We start from the raw sequence: 16,298 nt of genomic DNA, 5'->3' as shown, positions 1-16,298 counted from the left end.
GAAATCATATGGTATTTGTCTTTCTATGACTTATTTTGCTTAGAATTATACTTTAGTTCCATTCATGTTATTGCAAAGAGCAAGATTTTATTCTTTTTATAGCTGGGGTGGGGGGCACATCTTCTTTATCCATTCCTCATCATGGACACTTGGGCTTCTTCCATATCTTGGCTATTGTAAATAACGCTGCTACAAACATAGCAATGCATGTATCCCTTTAAATTACTGTTTTTGTATTTTGATGGTAAATACCTAGTAATACAATTGCTGGATCATAGGGTAGTTCAATTTTTAACTTTTTGAGAAACCTCTATACTATTTTTCACAGTGGCTACACCAGTCTGCATTCCTCAAGTGCAAAAGGCTTCCTTTTTCTCCACATCCTTGTCAACATCTGTTGTTTCTTGTGTTTCACATTCTGACAGGTGTAAGGTGATATCCCTATTGTAGTTTTGATCTGCATTTCACTGATAAGTGATAATGAACATCTTTTCATGTGTCTGTTGGCCATCTGAATATCTTTTTTTTTTTTAAGATTTTATTATTTATTTATTTATTCATGAGAGACACAGAGGGAGAGAGAGGGAGAGACATAGGCAGAGGGAGAAGCAGGCTCCATGCAGGGAGCCCAATGTGGGACTCGATCCCGGGTCTCCAGGATCACACCCTGGACTGAAGCCGGCGCCAAATCGCTGAGCTACCGGGGCTGCCCCTGAATATCTTCTTTGAAGAAATATCTGTTCATGTCTTCTATTTGTAAATTAAATTATTTATTTTCTGGGTGTTGAGTGTTAGAAGTTCTTTATATATTTTGGATACTAACCCTTTATCAGATATGTCATTTACAAATATCTCCTCCCATTCCATAGGTTGCCTTTTAGCTTTGTTGATTGTTTCCTTCATTATGCAGAAGCTTTGTATCTTGATGTAGTCCCAAGAGTTTTTTGTTTTGTTTTGTTTTTTAAGATTTACTTATTTGAGAGAGACAGTGTGTGCAAGTGTGAGGAGGGGCAGAGGGAGAGGATCTCAAGCAGATTCCTTGCTGAAAGGGGAGACCAACACAGAGCTTGATCTCACCACCCATGAGATCATGACCTGAGATGAAACCAAGAGTCAGATGCTTAACCCACTGAGCCACACAGGCACTCCTAAGTGCTTTCTGCCTTGCTCTCTTCTAGGATTTTTATGGTTTCAGGTCTTTAATCCATTTTGAATTTATTTTTGTGTATGGTGTAAGACAGTGGTCCAGTTTCATTCTTTTGCATGCTGTTGTCCAGTTTTCCCAGCACCATTTGTTGAAGAGACTTTTTCCCCTTGGATATTCTTTCCTGCTTTGTCCCAGATTAACTGACCTTATAATTGTGGGTTTATTTCTGGGCTTTCTGTTCTGTTCCATTAATCTATGTGTCTATTTTTGTGCCAGTACCATAGTGTTCTGATCACTACAGCTATGACTTGAAGCCTGGAACTGTGATGTCTCCAGTTTTCCTTTGCACTTTCAAGATTGCTTTGGCTATTCGGGGTTTTAAGGTTCCGTACAAATTTTAGTATTGTTTGTTGTTTTTAACAATTGGCTACATGGAAAACTCAGTAGAAGTCTCAGCAGACTGGTCTCAAATGAGACAACAAGTCAGAGTGAGTGTTTCTACTTATGCAATAATGGAAGAAGCAGGGACAGACTAAGCAATTTTGTAAAAAATGATGGTCAGTATGAAGGTTCCTGATTGTGCAAAGGTGTCTGCTTTTCTTTAAATCTTCCTCTAGAGAATGTTATTATTTTCAAAAGTTATGTTGACAAGGATAGATTATTTAATGTGGATGCTAGTAAAGCTTTAATAAAGTTTAGGTTGGCAGGAGAAACATGATTGACTGGATTATTGATCTGTACTTAGTTTCTAATCTTTAATCAGATACTTCTCTGTCCAGAAAAGTATTACTTAGCAGATGCCTTCCCAAGTTGCAGATATGGTACCTAAGAAGAAACAAGCACTTTCACTTACTCATTCTTCTTTGGAAAACACTAAACTTAAAAAGTAACTGTCCGTTTGTGTCAAGTATCCATTTCAGGGTTAAAAAATCACACTTTGACCTGAGGGTGATTCCATCATCCTTCATTTATAAGGAATTTCAAAGTTTACTTTTGAACCATTCAACATGAAGATTTAACCTTAAATGCCATTCTCTATAACAGAGTTAAAAACATACTTGCCAATATCAAAGAACTGTATACTTAATGAGTGTTAGAGTTTTTCATAGAGTCATAATCTTAAATCATGAACTAGGGTTATTCCCTACTTTCACCTCTCCCCACACCGAGAGATGAAGCAGCCTCCCAGTGATGCTATAATTCGCACCACTTCTCCATGGAGGTGGCCGATGTGTAACTCTAAGGTATACCAACCACTTAGATGAAGGGCATACCCTCATGTCCTTAGACATACATCTACTACTTGTCTCTTGAAAGCATTTATATGAACAAGATGACGATGTGGCTCTCTTTAGTAAACACAGATAGTATCGATCTGTATCTCTCTGTGCATTATTCTGTCTAGGCCCTTTTCTATTACAAGTTCTACAAAAATATTAAAAGAATCTTTTTCACATCAGGTAATAAAAATATGCCATCCTCTAACTGAAAGTGGAAAAAGAAATTTTGTGTGACGCTGTTAAAGCATTTATCATCATACAGTATGACATTTTCTATATTCAATATAACAGAATTTTAAAATAACCAGAAATTTATTAATTTTGAGAAATTTTTATGTAATGGATAGAGTAAAAGTTCTTGATAAGAAAAAATACATTGATTTATCCAAGGTAGCCATAAATATATGCCAAGAGAAATAGTTTGAAGGGAGAAATTGAGGGACGCCTGGGTGGCTCAGTGGTTGAGGGTCTGCCTTTAGCTCAGGGTGTGATCCTAGGGTCCTGGGATCAAGTCCCACATCGGGCTCCCTGCATGGAGACTGCTTCTCCCTCTCCCTGTGTCTCTGCCTCTCTCTGTGTGTCTCTCATGAATAAATAAATAAAATCTTTTTTAAAAAAGTTCTTGAAATAGGCAAGCACACAACATAGATGGCCATAATGTGTTTTTTAAAAGCCATTCAAATGTTTATTAATTTTTGGATATCATAACATTTTATGAGGAAGCTAAAGCATTCCTCTTTTATTACTGAAAATAGTGTTACTAGGTAGGTAAGAAAAAACTGTTCCTATCAACTATCATTACCATGTCACCAGTAAATGAAAAAAATAAGGCTAAGAAAGACAAAGGAGAAAAAAAAGAAAGAAAGAAAGAAAGAAAGAAAGAAAGAAAGAAAGAAAGAAAGAAAGACAAAGGAGCTTGATATAAGGCAAATCACAGGCTTGAAATCTCATGCTAAAGCATATTACTCATCTTAATATAACATTAGAATTCTTTCTACTTTTTTTAAAGTTCAAAATCATTTCAATAGGATGCGTGGGTGGCTCACTCAGTTAAGTGTCTGCTTTTGGCTGGGGTTGTGATCCCAGGGTCCTGGGACTGAGCCCTACATCAGGCTCCCTGCTCAGCTGGGAGCCTGCTTCTCCCTCTCCCTCTACCTGCTCCTCCTCCTGCTTATGCTCTCTCTCTCTCTGTCAAATGGATAAATAAAATCTTTTTTAAAAATCACTTCAATAAAAAGGCTTGCTACATAAGACATCTATAACCCAATACTATCATTTTGTATGGTTAATTTCTATCACCTTTGGGGCGGGAAGTCTACATAACATAATGACTTTCAAATTTATTTGGCAGATCTAGCTATGGGCCACTTTTTATTAACCTGATTTAATGGGATCTATTTTAGATTAATTAATCCTCAGAGATATAAATTCCTTAATAAAGCAGTCAGCAGTATTTTAAAATATTAACCAAAACATTCATAAATCATGTTAAGCAATCCATTAGCAAGACCAAAATACCTCACTTTCTTTTTCTATTTGCAGCCTTCAGAGCATAACTCTCTGCTTTCCCACCTTCCCAAACACCTCCTTGTATTCCATAACTCTTCCTTTCACATTCCACTCCTCTATCATCTAAGAAATGATTAGATGTAATTTACATATATCAAGTGACTGCAGTTAATTTACCCTATAACATTAGCTAATCTCAAAGTATTGGTATATATTAATTAAGTCAGCCAATGGTGTAAATGGAAGGCTTAACTTCCTACTTAAGACTAGGACATCATCAGGTAGAAAGAGAAATTTTTGGGTGGGGAGGTAGGAATTGGAAGTCTGAAATCATGCATTATCTAATGGTAAACCTGACTTAGTCCTTTTCGGATGATGGATATTCCCTGTCCCTCTGCCCTCTCGAACAGAGACTGCTAAAACAGGACCCTCCTCTGCCTCCTTTCTTTTTCCTTTCTTGCCTGTTTGGAACACAACTGAACACACCTGTACTGATTCAAAAAATAGATATTAAAGGCCAATGAAAGCATCTAAATAGTACAATACTTCTTCCTTTTTAATCCTACCCTTAACTGGAAGCTCCCAGGTTCATTAGTATTTATTTCAACTACTTCCGGCAATTAAGATTTTGATTTCTTTTTTTTAAAGATTTATTTATTTGAGAGAGAGAGCATAAGCAGGAAAGGCAGAGAAGGAGAGAGAATCTCAAGCTGACCCCACATTGAGCCTGGAGCCAGACTCAGGGCTCCATCCTATAACTCTAAGATCATGACCTGAGCCTAAACCAAGAGTTGGCTGCTTAACCAAATGCCCCAGATTTTGATTTTTAAAATTCAATTTTGGAATGTAGCCCCTTCATCAATGGGGGTTATGTATTATTGAAATCTAGCTTTTTATTTGCAGACGCCCAAGAAAATTTTGAAAACTATACATCCCCTCACACATTCTTAAACTGACATCTAAAATTTTTCACCATAAGTTTAAGTAGTTGCACAGGAGTAACTTCATTGTAAATATTGATATTTTAAAATAAAGCTGTTATATCATCTTAAATATAAATGTATCAAATGAATTTAAACTCTTTAGCAATTTTACCATTTCCTTTTCCCATTTTCTAATTGGATTGTATGTCTTTTACAGTTTTGAGAGTTCTTTATATATTCTAGATACTAGTTCTTTGTCAGATATGTGGCTTGCAAACATTTTCCCCCCATCTGTACCCTGTCTTTGCATCCTCTTAACAAGGTTTTTTGTAGAGTAGATTTTATTTTATTTATTTTATTTTATTTTAAAGATTTTATTTATTTATTCATGAGAGACACCGAGAGAGAGAGAGAGAGAGAGAGAGAGAGAGAGAGAGAGAGAGGCAGAGACACAGGAAGAGGGAGAAGCAGGCTCCATGCAGGGAGCCCAACATGGGACTCGATTCCAGGTCTCTAGGATCACACCCTGGGCTGAAGGCAGCAGTAAACTGCTGAGCCATCCAGGCTGCCCCAAGTTTTTATTTTTGATGAGATAAAACTTATCAATTTATCCTTTTATGGATCATGTTTTTGATGTCAAGTCTAAGAACTTTTTACCTAAGTTGTAGGCCCCAAATATTTTCTCCACTTTTTTTTCAAGTTTTGTAGTTTTATGTTTTCCATTTTTGTCTATGATCTATTTTTAGTTCATTTTTATATAAGATTTACGTAAAGTTTTTTTTCTTTTGCTAATGGATATCTAATTGCTTCAGCACCCATCATTAAAAAGCTATTCCAAAAAAAAAAAAAAAAAGCTATTCCTAAAAAAAGAAAAAAAAGAAAGAAAGAAAGAAAAAGAAAAAAGAAAAAAAAAAAAGCTATCTGAATTGCTTTTAGGTTCTTTGTCAAAAATTAATTAAGCATATTCATGTGGCTCTAATCCTGGGTTCCCCATGCTCCAATGATCTGTATCTATTCCTCCACTAGTACCACACTATCTTGATTAATGAAGCTATACTGTCAAGCTTTGACAAAGGCTTGAGAAAAGGTGATTCCTCCCACATGAATTATTTCTAATGTAATGTATTTTCTGTTTGAAAGTCTTTTACTAGACAGTTATATTTTTCCCCCAACAAAAATCTGTCTGTAAATTAAAACTAAATTTCTCTTTATTTTCTGTAATAAAAGACTTCAGATGTTAACACAATTTCTTCTGGAGTTTTTTTTACAATTATAATTAGTAACCAATCAATTAAAATATAAATATACTGCAAAATTTGATTTTAAAGATTCTTAAATGCAATAAAGAAAACTGTATTAAAGAGATAGGTGGGAGGGGAATTCAGGTGGCTGCTGCTGCCACCATTGCCACCACCTGGTTTGTTGCCAGAAGGAAAATGGCAGATGTGGAGGAGCAGTTCTCCAATGAGGAGGAGGTGAGTAGAGCAGCAAAATTCATTACTCATGTTCCTCCTGGAGAATTTAATAAGGTGCTTAATGATGTTTGGTTACCACTTAATGATAATCTTCTCAGGGAAGGAGAAGCTCATGCATTTGCACAATATAACTTGGACCAGTTTACTCCAATAAAAATTGAAGGTTATGAAGAACAGGTTATTGATAAAAGAACATGGCAACTTAGGAAATGGAAAGTTTTTGGATTCCAACAAGAATCTGTTTCAAATTTGATCATTTCAGAAAGGAAGCAACTGATCCAAGACCATATGAAGCAGAAAATGCAGTTGATACATGGAGAACTTCAGTAGAAACCACTCTGCAACCATATATAAAAGAACATTATCTAAATGGGGTCTGCATTGTTATATGGTTTTAAAAAATAGATGGACAGCAAATCATTATTGCATGCAGAGAAAGCCATTAGTTCCAAGCAAAAAACTTTTGGAATGGTCACTGGAGGTCAGAGTGGAAGTTTACAATCACTTCTTCAACCACTCAAGTGGTTGGCATTTTGAAAATTCAGGTTCACTATTATGAAGATAATAGTGTTCACTGAGTCAAAAAAATATACTAGATTCCCTAACAGCATCTAATGAAGTACAAACAGCAAAATAATTTATAAAGATTATAGAAGCTGCAGAAAATGAGTATCAGACTGCTATCAGTGAGAATTATTAGACAACATCTGACACTACTTTCAAAGCTTTACCTCCACAGCTGCCAATGACATGTACTAAGAATGACTGGAACTAGATCCTTAGCTACAGGATTGGCAGAGATACAGGATGCGTAAGATGCACATTGCATAACCAATCATTTAGTATCTACATAAAAAAAAATCATTGCAAAAGTATTCAAAACTGTCAAACTACACAGGTGGGCTGTTCCCATTTTAAATTACTGTAATTAATTAGTTTGGTTAGAGTACAAAGCTTAGCTAATTAACCGTTATTTTTCATTTCTTTTGTTCAAAGAGGATTGAAGAATCAGTTTAGTTTAAATGTCTTTTACTTTCTCTTATGCCTTTCTTTTTTACAATTAAGAGATGATCCCTTGAGATTTTTTTTTTTTTTTAAGATTTTACTTATTTGAGGAGAGAGAGACAGCAAGAGAGAGCACGAGTAGGGAACAGGGAGAGGGAGAAGCAGGCTCCCCACTGAGCAGGAAGCCCGACTTGGCTGGATCCCAGGACCTTGGGATCTTGACCTGAGTCAAAGGTAGATGTTTAACCAACTGAGCCACCCAAGTGCCCCATGATTCCTCTAGTTTAAAAGTTTTTTAAGTGTTTCAAAAATATTTTACTTATTGTAACCCTAAAATTGTTGTCTTCTGGTTTATGAAGTGGGTTGACTTTTGATATTTGCCCAGCACTTTTTAAGGGTTAGTAATGGACATTCCAGTTTAAGGCAGTTGATGAGTTTAGCCATATATGCTGCTGAAGAAATTGTCACCTTTCCCCCCTCACCTCTTCCATTTATGTAAGATTGAGATTAGTGGGAAAGCATTTTCTATATCTATTGTGTTTGAACCTTTCAAGAAGGTTTTTTTTAGCTAGCTTAGTGTTTAAATAAACTTTTTCAAAACAAAGCCAATGTCTGATGCTGTTTTGAGATTCTGAAATTAAATGAAAATACTTATTTCAGAAATGCATTTAATGCTTTTTTCTTGTGACAGTTACACAGATTAGCTTGAATTCCATATGTCTGAGTTATTTTTATCATAGAGCCAAAAGGTATTATAAGAAGACAAATTGAAATATATGTAATCTTAGACTCATAAAAAAATAAAATTTAAAAGGAGATGGGTGAAGTTTTTCTTCTTCAGTTAGTACACATTTCCATGTAGTGACTATTATTTATTGCCAGGATGAAATAGTGCTCAGCACCAATTCTATCACTACTTTCAGTTTTTATAACTTTAAATGGTGAGAAACCTGTTTCACATAAATGAGAGGAGAATGGAAGTCTTGTTAGAGCAATTATTTCTCAATTCTTCAAAAATTTTTGAAGAATATTTTTTAAAAATATGACAGTAATATATCATCAAAAGTATACTTAATAGGTGTGCCTAAGTGGCTCAGTTGACTAAGCATCTGCCTTCGGCTCAGGTCAAGAGCCCAAGGTTCTAGAATCCAGCCTCATATCAGGCTCTCTGCTCTCCCTCTCCCCTTCACCCTGCTTGTGCACACTCTCTTTCAAATATATAAAATCTTTAAAATATATACACACTTAACAACTTAACAGTCTATTAGTTAATTAGCAAACAAATCAATTAGGTCTTTTCTCAGTTTCATAAGAGCAAAAAAAAAAAAAAAAAAAGCCTTGGAATTGCAAAAGGAACCTTTATCCATCATTACATGAGATAACCTTACTTAGTCATCTACTATCTTCCCACAGACACCAATATTTTCAATTGCCCTTTGGTGCCCAGGTGTTTTTACATCCAGGGACCTTTGTGAGATCAGAGATAGAGCAGTATGCCTTTCTTTTTTAATAGTGTGAAAGGGGCAATGGTGAAAGAGAAAGGGAAGAGCAGACCCTACACCTCCATCACAAACACATTCTCAGCCAGAACAATGTGAGGAAAACTACATGGGGAGTTTAAAGGTCTACAAATTGGCTCTCTTAAACCATCTCTCCCCTATACTCCTTGAAAAGTGTACCCAATTTAAAGATAAAAGTGAATGTGCATCTGCAGCCTGCGATATCAACACTAGCAGAGGGATTCCATGGAAGTGAGCTGTAAATGCTTTTTATGAGAGAAACTGCAAGAGCAAAATGACAAGCACCAAAATAGCAACATGATATATCAAAGGAAGAACCCCCCTTAAAAACTAAGAATCAGACTGAAGCAAATTAAGTTGTTGCTTAAAGCATAATAATTAAGGCCTTTAAATTTACCAAACCAATCTGCTATCACAGAATAAAAAGCCTTGTTTATCCCTCCTCTGTCCTAGGGGAATAAATTATCTCATGAGTCTTTTATTTCACCAAAGTGCTATTTAAAAGCTATGAAATGTTTAAGCAATTCATTACATTAATATAAAAATCTTTATAGGACGGAAGTACGATCAAAACCAAAGGGTAGGAAGCCCTAATCTGAGTAGAGTGAAAGGATATGGTGTCCGATGGTAATGCCAAGATCCCAGGTTTTCCCTGGTTGTCTCCTGATCTTTAGTCAGATCTCAAATAACCATTCCCTCCACAGAAAGGCTCTCTGACCAGCTGGCCAAATAGATGTCCTGACACGATTTAGCACATCACCTATTTTAATTATTTGCATTGTGTACATAGCTGCCCAATGTTTGTGTTGTTTTTAAAATTCATTTATTATTTATCCATCAGTGCCAGAAAAACTCCTGAAACTTCCTAAACCAACATGTGAATTCTCTGAGAGCAGAGATCAAGTCACTGCTACAAGTTCAGTACAATTTTTTTCGTCTTTTAACCAAAATAAACTGTTGTTATTATACAAGATTTTCTGAAAAAAAAGTGCCATTTTATCTTTATCCCTCTGAAGTTATTTATTCTAATTCTCTTGTCTTACTTTATTGAAATAATTTATAAATTATGCAATGCTTAAATAGACATTGCAGCCATGAAGATAAACAGGTTAGATAAATATTCATGAGAGAGATAGTTTAAAATTCACACCAGGACTTTTAGTTCAAGATGGTAGGTTGAGGATATATGTTTACTACCTACAGCTTACAAAACCACACTCAAATAAAAGAGACAAAATACGCAATAACCCTGTAATAGCAAAAGGAAAGAGAAGTTAAGGAGTTCACCAGTGTATAAAAGATACAACAAATTTCTAGAATTCAAAAAGCAGATGGAATTGTGGTGATAGATGAGACAAGCAGAGAAAGCCACAGCCACAAGGCAACCTAAGAGGAGCTGGGAGCCAAAATGCTTGTTGGAATGCTAGAAGGAATCTAGAGAGCCAATCTGCCCTGGAACACCTGATGGCTCTGGGCTCCAGGCCAGCAGGTACAAGGCAGGAGAGAAGGGAAAAGTGGGGCTGAAGACAGAGGGAATAATTGAAGGTCTGTACTTGGAACTGCACTGGTTGGCATCCCCATCCGCTTCCCCAACCCCCACACAGATCACAGGCAGCCTGGCACAAACCCTCAGTCAAAAAGCCAGATAGCTGAAAGAACAAATGACCTGAGAAAGCCAAGGCATCTACCGGGAGTACAGTCTGCCCACAGCAGAGCACTTCTCTAGCACAAAGGCAGCGTCCAAGCACAGGCCTAGACCAAGCAGGCCAGCCACGGCACCTGGCTCTACACAGAGGACTCAGTCAGCCATCCACACAGGTAATAGGTCTAGGGAGAAAAGAGACCATCTTTTAAAGTGGCATAGAAAATCCATTTCCTCAGTCCTTCTTTCTAAAATAGGAATAGACAACCAGGATTGCCAGGCACATGGGGAAAACAAGCAGCATGAGAAAGAACAACTAAGAAAAACATATAGAAAAAAGAACCCTTAAAAAAAAGAAAAGAACCCTGAGGGGAGCAAACATAATTAAGGGACATAAGAAAACATTAAAAAAAAAACTTCTATACCCTAAAGATTTCAGAGGGTATTGCACCCATATAAAATAGGAACAGGAAACCACAAAAAAAAGGAACAAAGAACTTGGAAGAATTCTTTAAATTTAAAATTCTTAGTATTTAAAGAGTGATTAGACATGGAAAGTAAATCAACATATGGTCTGGGAAACAAAACTGAGAGGCACGGAATGAGAGCATATGGATAAAAATATGGAAATAATAAAGAGACCATAAGAGACATAAGAGTCAATCCAAGAGGTACAACATTTGACTAATAAGAGCCTCAGAAAGAGGGACAGAAAAAAGAGAGGGAAAACTATTTAAGAAATAAGGTAATTCCCCAGAGATAAATAAAGACCTAAATCTTAAGATTAGAAGGGCTCAGTGAGTACTGAATACAACTAATGATAAAACCCCCACATCTATACATTTCCTCATGGAATTCAAAAACAAATATAAAAAAGAGACCCTGAGCAGGGAACACAGGTCACCCAGAAAAGACTGACAAACAAACTGGCTTCTTGTCAACAACAGAGGATGTCAGAAGACAATGGAACCATGTCTTCACATTTTCTAAAGGATGCTATTTTCAGCCCCGAATTCTACACCCAACTCAACTGGGAACCATTATAAAGGTACAATATAGACAGTTCTAGACATGACTCAGAAAGTTTATTTTCCACATATCCTTTCTAAAGAACTTATTTCTGGATACATTCCAGTAAGATGATGGAAGAAATCAGGACAGTGGAAGTGGATCCTGTGGGAGACTACTCCTGTAGAGTAGTGGAAGGAGATCCTCAGAAGACAGCAGGGCAGTAGCCTACAAAAGCCTTTGGGTACAAAGAAGGATTCCACAGAATAAAAAAATAGACCTGAGAGTAGAGAAGAAGTGAGGTCATGACAAAGGTATATTATGCCTGAGAAGGAGAAAGAGAAGAATAAAAGTAAGAAAGACAATTAGAAACTCCCTGGGGGAAAAAAGGGGACAAAAAATACATTTCAAATATGAAGCAAGCTTATATGTACCCCAATTATAAGAAATTAATGGAGTATGAGAAAAGAGGATCTATTTGTTATTGATAACAGATCTAGAGAGTCTTGGGTTCATTACCCTGGCCCTGGAGAGAAGAAAATGTAATCCTAGCACACAAATTGGCTCTGCACTAAATATTTATAGAATCATATTTTAGGGGATACTATAAATAGAGATATCCTTCATCTTTAGGCCAGAACTAACTTTGATACTTTGGCCTCAAGACATAAATTTCAGGATCTTAAAAGAAAGACTGGCAAAAGTGTTTGACTCTTATTTTCTATAAACATGGCACCAAATGATAGCCAGTTCCTACCTATAATACTCTCCCTAAAGATTATAGTTGTTTTCCTTATTCAAATGGTCCAGCATTCCAGAACTAGCTCAGTTCACTTCAGTTTGGGGGCAGATGTCAGAAGAATTGTCTGCTGAGTAGGTAACCATCCAGAAAAATAAGGTATATTGATCATTCAGGAAAGAAATTGCAGCCTATGGTAATCACAAATCATAACTCTGTTACTTCATTACAGATCCTAAAGGCTAGGCTTTAAATTTTTTATTCTTTAATTGGAATATTAAAAAGCAAGTAAACATGATTTCTAAGCAAAAAGAAACTTTTTTTAAAAAAAGATTTTTTTTATTCATGAGAGACCGAGAGAGAGAGAGGCAGAGACATAGGCAGAGGCAGAAGCAGGCTCCCCACAGGAGCCCGAGTGAGACTCGATCCCAGCTCCTGGGATCACACCCTGAGTCAAAGGCAGACGCTCCAACCACTGTGCCACCCAGGCGTCCCAAAAAGAAACTTTTTAAAAGGAATGTTCAAACATCACATGTTCTCTTCTCCACTGGCAGAAATATGATTTAGCTTTTGGAAAAGGAGAAATCCTTGCAATAATCTGCTTAATAACAAGAGGCATTTGTTCCTGTCTGTTAATCCTACCTGCTTTTCTGACAAGGAGAAAGTAACTTCATGCTGCAGTCAATGGGTCATAGGTTCATAAGGGAGACTTTCCTTTGTGAAGAATTAACAGGTCATAACAGTACAATACTATTTATAGCTTTCATCTTTCAGATTCAACTTATATAGAGACTTGGCTGTCCTTGGTAACAGGACAAAATATAAGTTACCAACTTTGACGATGTAAAAGTAAGTGTCACTGACAGAAAGTGAGAAAAGCAGACGGAAAAAGAAGCACAAGTTCTAATGCCCCTTTTTAAAAATGGGAGAGTCGACAAATACGGTCATAAGTCGATGAAATGAGAAATAGAGTTATCATTATTTAAAGTTATTAAGTCAAGCAGCAAAGGAAGTAAAATTAATACAACTACTGTATCAAACACTGGAAGAGAGATTACGATGACCATAGTGTTAGAAACCTAAACATTCAGTTTTGAAAGTGGAAAGTCATTAGATAATATCTAAAGTTGATCAATGGAAAAAAATAGATAAAAGTCTATTATCTGGAACAGGAGCCCCAAATCCTTTTGATTGTACAACCCTCTTAGGAAAGTATTTTAGAGCACAAATCCCTAACATTTGTATATTTACTTATTTATGCCCCACATAAACTCATGACTGTATTAATCTACTATATATATTGTGGTTTATACAAAAATAGACATTAAAAGCATATCAGAATAACTTTGAATGGATTTTTTTATGGAGAAAGAACACTTATTGTAGCAATAAACCAGAAACAGAAAATAACCAGTTATTCTGACAAAAATAAATATTTTAAGATATAAAAAAGTATATGAGAACAAGGCACCTCCTAGGATGTATGAAGTTTTTAGATACAGAGCTCTAGAAGTTAGACATGTGGCCACTAGGAAATCCCAAAAGATAAGAAGTTCAAAGAGGCTATCTTTCAGGAGTAAAGAGAAGTAAAAGGGGAGACCTATCATTTGCATTATAAGCTTATCTATGCTATTTTACTTATAGTATACATGTTTTCTTTTCTATAAAGGATTACTCTAAAAACGCCTGGGGGGCTCAGTTGGTTAAGCAACCAACTGTTGATTTCAGCTCAGGTCATGATCTTGGGGTCATAAGATCAAGCCCCTGATCTCATGACCTCTGGCTCCATGCTCAGTAGGGAGTCTAATTTTCTCCCTCTCTCTGACCTCCCCTCCTCATGTGTGCTTGCTTGCTCTCTCTTTCTGAAATAAATACATCTTTTAAAATATATATATAAATCTAATCAGCCCCATAAAACTCTGTCTCCACAAACATTTACTCAACATTTGCTCTGGGCTAGGCACAGGAGACAGAGAAGGGCAAATGACATCCTGATCCTCAAGGAAATCACAGTCTGGGACAGAAGAAAGATATGAAAACCAGTGATGATAAACCAGTATCATAAATGCTGTCAGAGAAGTATGTGCAACATATCATACACGCATGGTCTGGGGCACAGAAGAGGCAAACTAACACTATGTGGGGTGTGAGGGAGGGATTCTTTAAAGGTCACTTCCTCTTTGAGTTGAAACCTGAAGTACAAGTAGAAAACTGAGAATAAACCAGGTAGAGAGGAATGCAGGGAAAAGGGGGAAGGGCATTCTAGGGCAAAGGAGAGAACAAGGTGGGTAGGAGGAAGGTAGACAGACTGACACATGAGCATGGTGTGTCGGTAAGCTGGAAGGTTTTCAGGATTGCTAGGGCAAACAGTGCATGAGTTGGTGGTGGCAGGAATGAAACAGCAAGACAGAAAGGGACCAGAAATGAAGGGCCACGCTCAGAACTCTGCAGTCTCCTGAAGATGGTGGGAAAGCCACTAAAGGATTTCACCAGCAGGGAGAGGGAGGGAGACTAGGTCAGATGTACATTTAGGGGAAGATTATTCTGGAAGCAATGTGGAAGATGGAACTAAAAGTGGTAAATGAGATAGGAAGGCCATTCTGAAGGCTGTAATAGTGGGCCTAATGAGACAGAAGGAGAGAATCATGGTATCAGCAGGAGATGATGGCCAATAGGTACATGAAAAGGTACTCATCCTTACTGACCAACAGGGAAATGCTCTTGAGTAAGTGGAGAGTATCAATAACTGAAACAGGGAAAGAAGCAAGTTTTAAGGGGGCTGGAGTTTAGGTTAGGACACATTAAACATGAAGTGCCATCTAAAGGATCTGAGGGAGAGGTTCGGGCTGGTGAAACAAGACTGAGACCAATGAATATTGGGTTGTAGTGGAAGCCATGTGATTAGTTGCAATGACCAACAGACTACAAAAATGAGAAGCCGATCCCTGGGTGGCGCAGCAGTTTGGCGCCTGCCTTTGGCCCAGGGCGCGATCCTGGAGACCCGGGATCGAATCCCACGTCGGGCTCCTGGTGCATGGAGCCTGCTTCTCCCTCTGCCTGTGTCTCTGCCTCTCTCTCTCTCTGTGACTATCATAAATAAATAAAAAAAATTAAAAAAAAAAAGAGAAGCCGAAGAAGGCTGGAGTCCTGGGGGAAAGCAGGGAGCAAAGGACTGAAGAGATTAAAGGAGAAGGCAGGAGTCTCAGGAAAGAATGAAGGAAGGTCAGGGCAACAAACAGATGGTAAATGAGCAGCTGAAATGACAGATCATGGTCTCCTGACTGAGTAGGGAAAGGAGGGAAGCATGGGGGTAGGGTTGATGGACTGGAAGGCATGGGAGTAGGCAAAGGCCTCAAATATGATGATGGTGATAAGATGGTGGTGGTGGTAAGGATAAAGACAGGAATACAAGAGAGAAGGGAATGTATGCTACCAGAGCTCAGTATATCTTAAGAGTGGTTACAGAATATTTCTGAATGCATGTAAACACATGAGTACTATACTGTATCATTTTGCACAATCTGAGTGTATGCTCAGGACAAAGGGCAAGGTATGGGTAATAAATAGGCTCTGCTTTCACTGGAGACAAAGTGAGTTCTACTGGATCAGGTGTGCCTGAAAATGTTGTCACTTGGCACGTTAAAAATAAAACCAAGCTTAAAGTGCTTTAAGCAGTAAAGAACGACTTTAGTTTATCACAGTAATAAAGAGAAATAAGTTACATTTTAAGAAAGTTTTCTTAAGAGTTCATCAAGTGAAATTTTTGTGCTCTTACTTTCATTTGTATAAAGGTACAAAAGTTTTAAGAATTCTATCTATTGTAAAAACAAATATTTTTGCATGTGATGTTCAGCAGCTATTTGCATTTTCTTCCTTTAGTAAATATCCATGATTCTTCCCATAGTAGTTTCTGGAATGATAAATACAAATCTTTTGGGATGCCTAGCTAGCTCAGTTAAAGGAGTATACAATTCTTGATCTTGGTGTCAGGAGTTCAAGTCCTATGTCAGGTGTAGAGATTCCTAAAAAAAATAAATAAATAAACTAAAA

The 16,298-nt window shown here is 37.1% G+C and overlaps 1 protein-coding gene and 1 pseudogene across 1 annotated transcript in view; one reads left to right on the top strand and one right to left on the bottom strand.

Annotated features, from left to right (window-relative positions):
• Window positions 1-16,298, bottom strand: part of DIPK1A (divergent protein kinase domain 1A) — a 122,262-nt gene that overhangs the window by 91,803 nt on the left and 14,161 nt on the right. The gene's annotated exons all lie outside the window — the stretch shown is intronic.
• On the top strand, window positions 5,370-8,048 carry LOC121486384 (annotated as a pseudogene).

This window comes from Vulpes lagopus, chromosome 3, assembly GCF_018345385.1.
Source record: "Vulpes lagopus strain Blue_001 chromosome 3, ASM1834538v1, whole genome shotgun sequence".
Lineage (NCBI taxonomy): Eukaryota > Metazoa > Chordata > Mammalia > Carnivora > Canidae > Vulpes > Vulpes lagopus.
This window is presented reverse-complemented; position numbering and strand designations above follow the sequence as displayed.